Source organism: Erythrolamprus reginae, chromosome 8 (assembly GCF_031021105.1).
Source record: "Erythrolamprus reginae isolate rEryReg1 chromosome 8, rEryReg1.hap1, whole genome shotgun sequence".
Taxonomy (NCBI): Eukaryota; Metazoa; Chordata; class Lepidosauria; order Squamata; family Dipsadidae; genus Erythrolamprus; species Erythrolamprus reginae.
The window spans coordinates 18,011,083-18,020,893 of record NC_091957.1 but is presented as its reverse complement, the minus strand read 5'-3'; the positions used below and the strand labels follow the sequence as shown (position 1 = coordinate 18,020,893).

At 42.2% G+C, this 9,811-nt stretch overlaps 1 protein-coding gene across 1 annotated transcript in view; it reads left to right on the top strand.

Annotated features, from left to right (window-relative positions):
* Positions 1-3,141: 3,141 nt before the first annotated feature.
* TP73 (tumor protein p73) overlaps positions 3,142-9,811 on the top strand; it is a 68,016-nt gene continuing 61,346 nt past the window's right edge. The window contains exon 1 of the mRNA XM_070759086.1: positions 3,142-3,328. The gene's annotated coding sequence lies outside the window, so the exon portion shown is untranslated. The remainder of the gene's footprint in view (positions 3,329-9,811) is intronic.

Below are 9,811 nucleotides of genomic sequence, written 5' to 3'. Positions count from 1 at the left end.
TCTCTCTCTCTCTCTCCCTCCCTCTCTCTCTCGTCTGTCTATCCATCCATCCACCCATTCATCCATCCATCCATCTGTTGGTCAGTCACTGTCTAAGTTATCATTTATGTATCATCTATCTATCTATCTGTCTGTCTGTCGGTAGGTCAATCTGTCTGTCTATTATCTATCTGTCTGTCTGTCTGCCTCTCTCTCTGTCAAATCGACCCAATCATGCACAGAAGCCCCCACCTCTGACTCTCTCTGTAAACCCTTCGATTCGGATTTACCCTCTATCGGATCAAGTGCTTCCCCCTCACCTGCAGCGACGCCCCCCCCCCCCCTTTCGGAGCCGTCCGGCGAAGAGAAACCACTTCGATTCCGACTTCACAAGGCGGCAAGCCTTCGGTTGGGAGCGGACTCGGGGAATCCAGATTCAGACCAACCCCACGGAGGGCCCAGGTCTCTCCCTCTCATTCCCACGAGACGCGGGCGATCCTCTCCAATTCCGCGGCCTCCCCCCGCTTCCCTCCCGCCCCGTTTTAGCAATTAATCCGAGCCCGTCTGAATTTGTGAAGTTCTGGTTGAATTAGAAATTCATATACTTACAAAGCCACCCCCCCCCCCCTGCGCGCACGTTTTATAGAATGAGTTCAGGTAAACAAATGGCCACCCAACGCAACACACACAGAGACACAATATTCCCAAAGACAGCCCCGAAATATCGGTGTGCGTGGATAGCTTTTCAAAAGGAGTTCCCTTTTCTTGAACAGACCCCAGTGGGAATATTTGGAACGAGCGGATGATGATGATAATAATAATAATAATAATAATAATAATAATAATAATAATAATAGGTAGAGGAGGAGGAGGAGGAGGAGGAGGAGGAGGAGGAGGAGGAGGAGGAGGAAGAAAATGGAAGAATAAGAAGGAGAAAGGAAGGAGGTGGACAAGAGGAGAAAGAGATGGAGAAGAAGGAAAGAAAGAACACAGGGGAGGAGGAGGGGGAGGAGAAGGAGGAGGAGAAGGAGAAGGAGAAGAAGGAGGAGAAGGAGGAGGAGAAGGAGAAGAAGGAGGAGGAGGAGGAGGAGAAGAAGAAGAAGAGGAAGAAGAAGAAGAAGAAGAAGAAGAAGAAGAAGAAGAAGAAGAAGAAGAAGAAGAAGAAGAAGAAGAAGAAGAAGAAGAAGATTAGCAGCAAACAAGGGCAAACAACGATTTCACTGTTATTGGCTGGAGCGCTAAATGCGGAGGGAACAATAGACAGGCAGCCAACCAACAAACAATCCTATCGTGGCTAGAAGCTAGTTTATGACATTTTTCATCCGCCAGCACCTTTTCAATCTTTATTTCAGGTTCCAGGAAAGCCAAATTGTTTTCAACCCAACGCCCCATCGATGAGAGGTTTGGGTCGAAGCGGCAAAAGATGGAGACCGTTGACATTCAAATGTATATTTATTTTTTGGGAAAAGGTGAAATTGGGGCGAGCTAAGTTTTCGGGGGAGGGCTGGGAGAAAAAGGGAGTGGGGAAGGTGGGTGGAGTTTTTTTCTCTTTGTTTTGTTGAGAAATCTAAGATTTCACAAGAAAACGATGTACAATCCAAGCAGGTGTAAGGATCTAAGCGAGGTGGAGGAAAAAATGGCTGTTTAGAAAAACAATAGAAAATAAATATCAAACATAAAATGGAAAACACAAAATACACAATTTAAAATATATCTATATAATAAAACAGTACAACTGCCCAAGATCGGTATAGAAATCTGATCAATAAAAAGACAGAACACGATTTACCCTGTACGTTTAAATAAATAACCAAAATAAATAATAAGATTTCCACCAAAGTCATAAAGTGAATTATAAACCAAAAAAAACCCCCCGAAATAAAAATCGCATCACAAACGACCCCAAAATGGGAATAATTCATAAAACGATCGCAGATCCCCAGCGCGCTCGATCCATCATTCACAAAGTGGATTTTTTTAAAAAGAGAAAGATTCCAAGCCAATACGTACTTATTCTTTATTTATTCTTTATTATTAGCCCTTCCCTTATTAGCCCTTCCATTATTATTATTATTATTATTATTATTATTATTATTATTATTATTATTATTATTTATTAGATTTGTATGCCGCCCCTCTCCAAGGACTCGGGTCGGAGTAAAAAGAACGAAAGGCGAAAGTTTTTCAAAATCTCATTTTTCGGTCCATTTTCAGCGTGTGTGTTTGCGCGCGCGCGCGCTTGAGCCTGTGTGTAAAATTCACACAAAAACACAAACAGACACACACAGAGACAGACACGCTTCTTATCATTTCTACAACACAACCACGGCACGCCACTCCTTCGTTGTCAGGGCGAATTACAAAGATATTAAAAAAGAAAATATATATTTTTTTAAAAAATTAAAAGCGAGATATTGGTGCGCAAGAACCCGAGTTTTGATCCACGTCTTATTTTCCAAGCCCCCCCTAGCACCACCCCCACCAGCCGTGTAAGGATAACGTAAAATAAAAGTAGCTCCTAAAGTTGTTGGGTTTTTTTTGCTTTGGCTCCCTTTGACGCGCTTGCTCGTGGGAAGGACCAAAGTCGCGCGTTTTAGCCTTTGGACGGCCGGGGCTGTTTTGAAAGAAAGAAAAAGGAAGGAAGGAAGGAAGGAAGGAAGGAAAAGAAAGAAAGAAACCAGATGAGAAACCCCTTCCTCACGCCGGGCTCTTTCAATCCACCTCATCGCGCCCCCACCCAACCCCAAGAACACGCGTGGTTCTTACTTAGCCGGTTCGCACGACCTGCTCCCACCCTGGCGCGCAAACGGAGCACCTTTGCGCCTTACAAACAGGTGCAAGGGAGAGACAGCGACTCCCACCGCCCCAATTACACCTCCCGTGCCCACCGCCCCAAATTCTCCCAACATCGGGGGGAATATAAAATTTAAATTTAATATAATTGATGTCACTTCTAATGGGCATTGTGTTCCAGGGTTGGAAAAGCCTGGGAATCGAGGGGGGGGAGGGGGAAGGGGGCATCCCTTCCTCCCCCTCCCCTCCTCCCCCTCCCCATCCACCCCTCCCTCCCTCCTTCGCTTCGCTCCGCTTCTCTTTCCTTTCCCGCCGCTGGCCGGGAAATGGCGCGGTTGCTCCCGGCGTTGAGCAAGTCCAGGTGAACGCACGTCTGCAAAAGCGCCCCAGCCTAGAAAAGGGAAGCCGGGCATGCAGGCTGCGGCCCGACCTCTCCCCATGCCGAGGGGGCAGACCCGGGGGGGCGTCGGGATCGGCGGGGCGAAGGAAAGACCCTCCCCACGGAGGCGCCAGCCAAGTCCTGAAATTTGCCGGCCCGTAGATGCCCGTTGACCAGGTAGGAGAGGAAGAACCGGGGGGGGGGGGAAGGTGAAATTTGAGGGTGGGGACATGAGGGATGAAACCCCCGCCCTTGGGGTATCCAGCTGGGCATTGACACCTTTGTTCGGCTAGACAGATACTGAGTTCACACAATCACACAAAATCTGGGAATTTGAGTGGGTGGCTGCAAAGGATGTGGGTATAGGGTTGGCAAAGGATGTAGGGTGTAGGATTGGTGTAGGATATAGGGTTGGCAAAGGATGTAGGGTGATGGGTTGGTGAAGAATGTAGAGTGTAAGGTTAGTGAAGGATTTAGAGTGTAGGGTTGGTGAAGGATGTAGGGTGTAAGGTTGGCAAAGGATGTAGGGTAGTAGGATTGGTGTAGGATATAGGGTTGGCAAAGGATGTATGGTATAGGGTTGGCAAAGGATGTAGGGTATAGGGTTGGCAAAGGATCTAGGATGTAAGGTTGGCAACGGATGTAGGGTTGGTGAAGGATGAAGGGTGTAGTATTGGTGAAGAATGTAAGATGTAGGGTTGGGGAAGGATGTGGGTTGTAGGATTGGTGTAGGCCATATAGGGTTGGCGAAGGATGTAGGGTGTAGGGATGATAAAGGATGTAGGGTGTACGGTTGGCAAAGGATTATGGTGTAAGGTTGGCGAAGGATTAGGGTGTAGGGTTGGTGAAGGATGTAGGGTGTAGGGTTTCTTGCCTAAGCAGAGGGTTGGACTAGAAGACCTCCAAGGTCCCTTGCAACTCTCTTATTCTATTTCCAATCTAGAAAACCCAAGTGGTGGGGTTGGGCATTCACATGACACCCTTAACCTGGGTTCTGGATTTAAGCCTTTGTCTAGCTCTATGTAAGACGACGTCCGCCAAGCCAACCTGGGTTGGTAGAGAAAAACTGGCAGAGTGTAAAACAGATTTATTATTATTTTATTTTATTTTATTTTATTTTATTTTATTTTATTTTATTTTATTTTATTTTATTTTATTTTATTTTATTTGTATGCCGCCCCTCTCCGTAGACTTGGGACGGCAAACAAATCCAATAAATAATAATAACTTGGTGCCCATCCCGATCCGGTTAGGTTAAGGGGTTGTGTGAATGTGCTCTGGGTTGAATCTGGGTTTACACTGGACCCGCTAAAGTGCAAAGGGGATTTAAAGTGTTTTTCATTCCCATGGTTAGCTAGACTATTTTTTATGGGGTGGGGGTTTGCAGCTGTGTTACCATGTTTGCACAACATATTTAAAATATCGATCAAATTAATTTGCTAAAGTTAAGCGTCTCGGGCTGGGTTATTTTGCGTAGGTGTGTCCACCCTTCCTTGTGGTCCATTGTGTTGCCTGCGTGGAAGAACATTATTTCTGCAGGAAATAAAAATACAATGGGGGGGATAGAATTCCGATCTTGCGCCAGTTCAAACCAGTGGGATAAACCAAGAAGCTACTGGTTAGAAAACTGTTCTAATATCTTTGTTGTTCGAGACTGAAGTTTTAACAAAATCAGATTGTGGTCACACACGCGTGGTTTTTGTTCGATTTTGACTGCGCCAAACACAATGGGTCAATCTAATTAGTATCCCTAATGGATCTGGTGTTGTATTAATGCTGGTTTGTGAATTCTGGCTTATGAGATTGTGTTTTGTGTAAAACACCCGATGGTGATTAATTCAACAAACAAGCACTTAAAAGCCCCTATCTGAATATCTATCCATTATATATTTTAAGCCAGTTTAAAGTACTGTAAATATATTACTAGCCAGGTTTTATTTCCTTTAACATGGATCTCAGAAAATATGAGCCGGAGTTTTATGTGTGTGCCTGTGTGTTTGTGTGTGTGTGTGTGTGTGTGGATTCTACATAAGTGAGCTTCCTGAAGGCATTTGATTAAAAATTGTGTAAAGTGGTGGGTTTTTAAAAAAATGAACTAATCCAGTTGGGCTTTTCTACTTTTACAAACACAACTCACAACAGCCCTGCAGGGTAGGCCATGCTCAGCCAAAGAAGTCCATAGAGGTCTTAAATATGCAGCCAGTGAAAAGATTATTTCCTGGTGTCTTCTGGACAGTTCTAAAAATTTATTCCATTTTTTTCACCATAGGGTGAAATTCTCTTGGGGAGGGGGTCTTTCTCTGGAACTGCTACTATAGTTTGCAATTTCCCAGTTTTATATTAAAATCACAAGTGTGATTGTGCATTTGCGCTGCCGAGGAACCCCCAAATGGTGTGCAAAGGGGAGAAGGAACTGACTCGTGTGAGTCTTCTCCTTTATTTATTTATTTTTTTGACATACACAAAACAACAAAAAAACATATACAAGAGCTTTTATCCACCCTACTTTTTTTTAGAAGTCGTTCAGAGTAAAATTTTATTATACATGAAATTTCTAGAAATAATATATACCCTTATTTGCCTATTACTTCATTTACAAATGTTCAATTTATTGGAATATTCTCTGTAATTATCTATTGATTAGCCATTAATTAATTTTCCCTTAATCTTTTGTTCTAACCAATTGTAAACCTTGTCCCATACTTTATAATATTCAGTTTCTTCTTGATCTTTTAACCTTTAATCTTTTAAAAAATTGATTTCACAGAAGTTTGATTTACTTGGAGTTATATCATGTTCTTTGAGTGTTCTTTATTTTTTTGAGCAGTATATATAGTATATATATATATATTTAATATATATTAATTGCATATTTTTCTAATATATTAATATAAACCCAATAAAACTATACTGAATAGACTAGATATAATGTATTTTGTGTGTTTGTGTGCATGTGAGATACAGGTATATCCTAAGTCTACTGTATTAGGCATAATTCTATTAAAAACATATGCATATATATTCCAATATAAATACATACATACATACATACATACATACGTACGTACGTACGTACGTAGAGAAGCAACTTAGAACTAAGGAGAAATTTCCAGACAGTTAAAACAATTAACAACAACTTGCCTCCACACACTAACACACACATACACAAGTTTATTTATTTATTTATTAGATTTGTATGCCGCCCCTCTTCGTAGACTCGTTGTACATATACAGTCACCTATCTCACAAAACCGCTCTGGAGACTGGAGATGTATGTACATTTGTGCACATGCAAATGTTTGTATATGTGTGTATAAACACAGGATAAATATGATGTAATAGAATTTATATATACTCCATAGTGCTTTGCAGTAATATCAAAATGGCAAAACAAATATGTGTGTGTGTATGAGAGAGAGGGGGGGAAGGAAGGGAGGGAGAAAGAGAGAGGGGGGAGGGAGGGAGAAAGAGAGAGAGAGAGAGAAAGGAAGGAAGGAAGGAAGGAAGGAAGAAAGAAAGAGAGAAAGAGAGACAGAAAGGAAGGAAGGAAGGAAGGAAGAAAGGAAGAAAGAAAGAAAGGGAAGAGAGAGAAGTGTTCCCTATATTTTTTTGAGCAGTATCTATTAAACTAGATTAAATTGTAATCTTTTTTTTCTTTTTTACACAATTCACGCACGTAGAAGGCCAGTCTCAGGGGTATAAAACCTGGTATAATTTGATTGTGTGTGGTGGTGGTGGTGGTGAAATCTGGTTACGCAGGCAGAGGTGTTGAGGGTAATGTATCCAGGTTAAAGATATCAGATACCTCGGTTTGAAAACGCAACAGAAATAAGCTTAAAAGGTTATTCCCTAGTGAAAAGAAAGGGGACAGAAAACACACCAGAGGCTTTAAAAGAAAGATTTAATAGGGTTGCATCTGTTGCTTTGCGAGGCTTTTAAATTAATTTTCTGCTCACAAAAATAAATGAATGAATGAATGAAATAAATAAATGAAAAATTAAATAAATAAATACATACATACGTACATATATACAGAAACCCTGATAAAAAATATTTAGAAACCTGGAAACCTAGAAGATTAACGGCAGAAAAAAGACCTCCTGGTCCATCTAGTCTCCCTTATACTGTACTATTTCCAGTATTTTATCTTGGGATGGATATATGTTTATCCCAGGCATGTTTAAATTCACTTTCTTTCTTTCTTTCTTTCTTTCTTTCTTTCTTTCTTTCTCTTTCCTTCCTTCCACCCTTCCTTCCTCATTCATAGAAACATAGAAGATTGATGGTAGAAAAAAGATCTCCTGGTCCATCTAGTCTGCCCTTATACTATTTCCTGTATTTTATCTTAGGATGGATATATGTTTATCCCAGGCATGTTTAAATTCTCTTTCTTTCTTTCTTTCTTTCTTTCTTTCTTTCTTTCTTTCTTTCTTTCTTTTCTTTCTCTTTCCTTCCTCATTCATAGAAACATAGAAGATTGACCTCCTAGTCCATCTAGTCTGTCCTTATACTATTTCCTCTATTTTCTCTTAGGATGGATCTATGTTTATCCCAGGCATGTTTACATTCAGTTCCTGTGGATTTCAATGCCCTCAATCCAAATTCTTGACTAAATTGACGTTGCAAAGACAACATTTTAAAAAGCCCCAAATCCAAAGCCGGACACATTTAAACCCCAGCGGGCTTCACCCCCCCCCCCACACTGTTTGTCCACCAAGCCAATCCCTAAACCAGGATTTTAGGATTTCGTCACGATTCACAAACCAACAAAATGAAAAATAAATAAATAAATAGCATTTCCTATTTTTCCGTGATGCCTACAAATAAATTCTCAAAACTGCTTTCTGCTTGTCTACTGGTTGGTAATATTTCCATGCAGGCTAAGGGAAGTCCACAGGAAGATTTCCCACCAACTTTAAAAATATTGCCAGCTTTTTATTGAGGATGAGGATGAGAAAGAAGAAAAAGAGGAAGAGGAAGAGGAAGAAGAAGAAGATGATGATGAAGGAGGAGGAGGAGGAGAAGGAGAAGGAGAAGAAGAAGAAGAAGAAGAAGAAGAAGAAGAAGAAGAAGAAGAAGAAGAAGAAGAAGAAGAAGAAAATAATCATCATCATTGACAACAACAACAACAGGTTGCTGGCTGCTACGCTCATCAACCCTCAATGCTTGTCATTAAAATTACTAAGACATTTTTAAACGATCCGCCGACTCGACTTTTACGTTCAATAAATAAAAGAATAAAACAACAACAACAGCAACAACCACAACAAGCCTCACGGCCACCACAAAATCAGCAAAGAGATCTTCCAACAGAGAGACCATATTCCAAAAACCCCCATATAAAATCCCCTCTTTTCCAGCCATCTTACAAATTCCCCATTTGCAAATTCTTTGGACACATAACACACACACCCTCAAATGAGAAAGAGATACTGGCCCATCGTCCCAGAACGAGGGAGAGGAAGAGGCAAGGAAGGGCTGTTAACCTGGGGTTTTGGGGGGTCGTGGTGGCTGGGGGACACCCCCCTACCTCTGTTTCCTCCCCACGGATCTCGCCCAGCTGTTCCATTCGGTGCCCGTTTCCAGATGGAGAATTAATTCACCTTCCCTTTGCTTTGCCGGCCGTGGAGGCTTCTAATTGCTCACCTGCTGTTTGGAGGGGGGGTCCAGGACCCTCCGGGGAGCAGGAGAACTGTGTAACGGTGGGGAGAAATTTTTCTCCGCAGCTGGGGGAGCTTTCCAACTGTCGCCACTGCTGCAGTCACTTCCCAACGCCAGCTTTTCCCAATGCAAAAAATCTGGGCTTGGATTACAAGTCCCATCCTTCCCTACCCAAAAGGTTCACCCTCCTCCTTTGGTGGAGCCAGGGGGGGAGAATTATAGCATGGTGTGCTGCTCAGAAGGGCCCCCATTAATTCCGCCGCTAAGCCAGACGTTGGCGGTAAAGGGTGCGTTGCTTCATTTTCCATTTTTGTCGCCATCGTTAAGCAAATCCATGTGGTTGTGGAGTTAATCACACGGTTGTTAAGTGAATCAGGCTTTGCTCCTCCGAAGGTTAGCTGGACGCTCCACAACACAGCCACCATCGTTAAATATGAACCTGCAAAACCATAGAATGTTTGAGCTGGCAGGGGTCCTCTGAGGTCATCCAATCGAACCCCATCCAGACCTGGAATCTGCCACTGACAAACAGAAACATAGAAGATCTAGTCTGCCCTTCTACTACTTCCTGCATTTGATCTTAGGATGGATCTAGGTTTATCCCAGGCATGTTTAAATTCAGTTACTGTTGATTTATCAACCACATCTGCTGGAAGTTTGTTCCAAGCATCTACGACTCTTTCAGTCAAATAATATTTTCTCACGTTGCTTCTGATCTTTCCCCCAACTAACCTCAGATTGGGCCCCCTTGTTCTTGGGTTCACTTTCCTATTAAAAACACTTCCCTCCTCAACCATTTTTAACCCTTTAACATATTTAAATGTTTCGATCGTGTCCCCCCTTTCCCTTCTGTCCTCCAGACTATACAGATTGAGTTCATGAAGTCTTTCCTGATACGTTTTATGCTTAAGACCTTCCACCTTTTTTGTAGCCCGTCTTTGGACCCCTTCAATTTGATCCATCTCTTTTTGTAGGTGAGGTCTCCAGAATTGGACACAG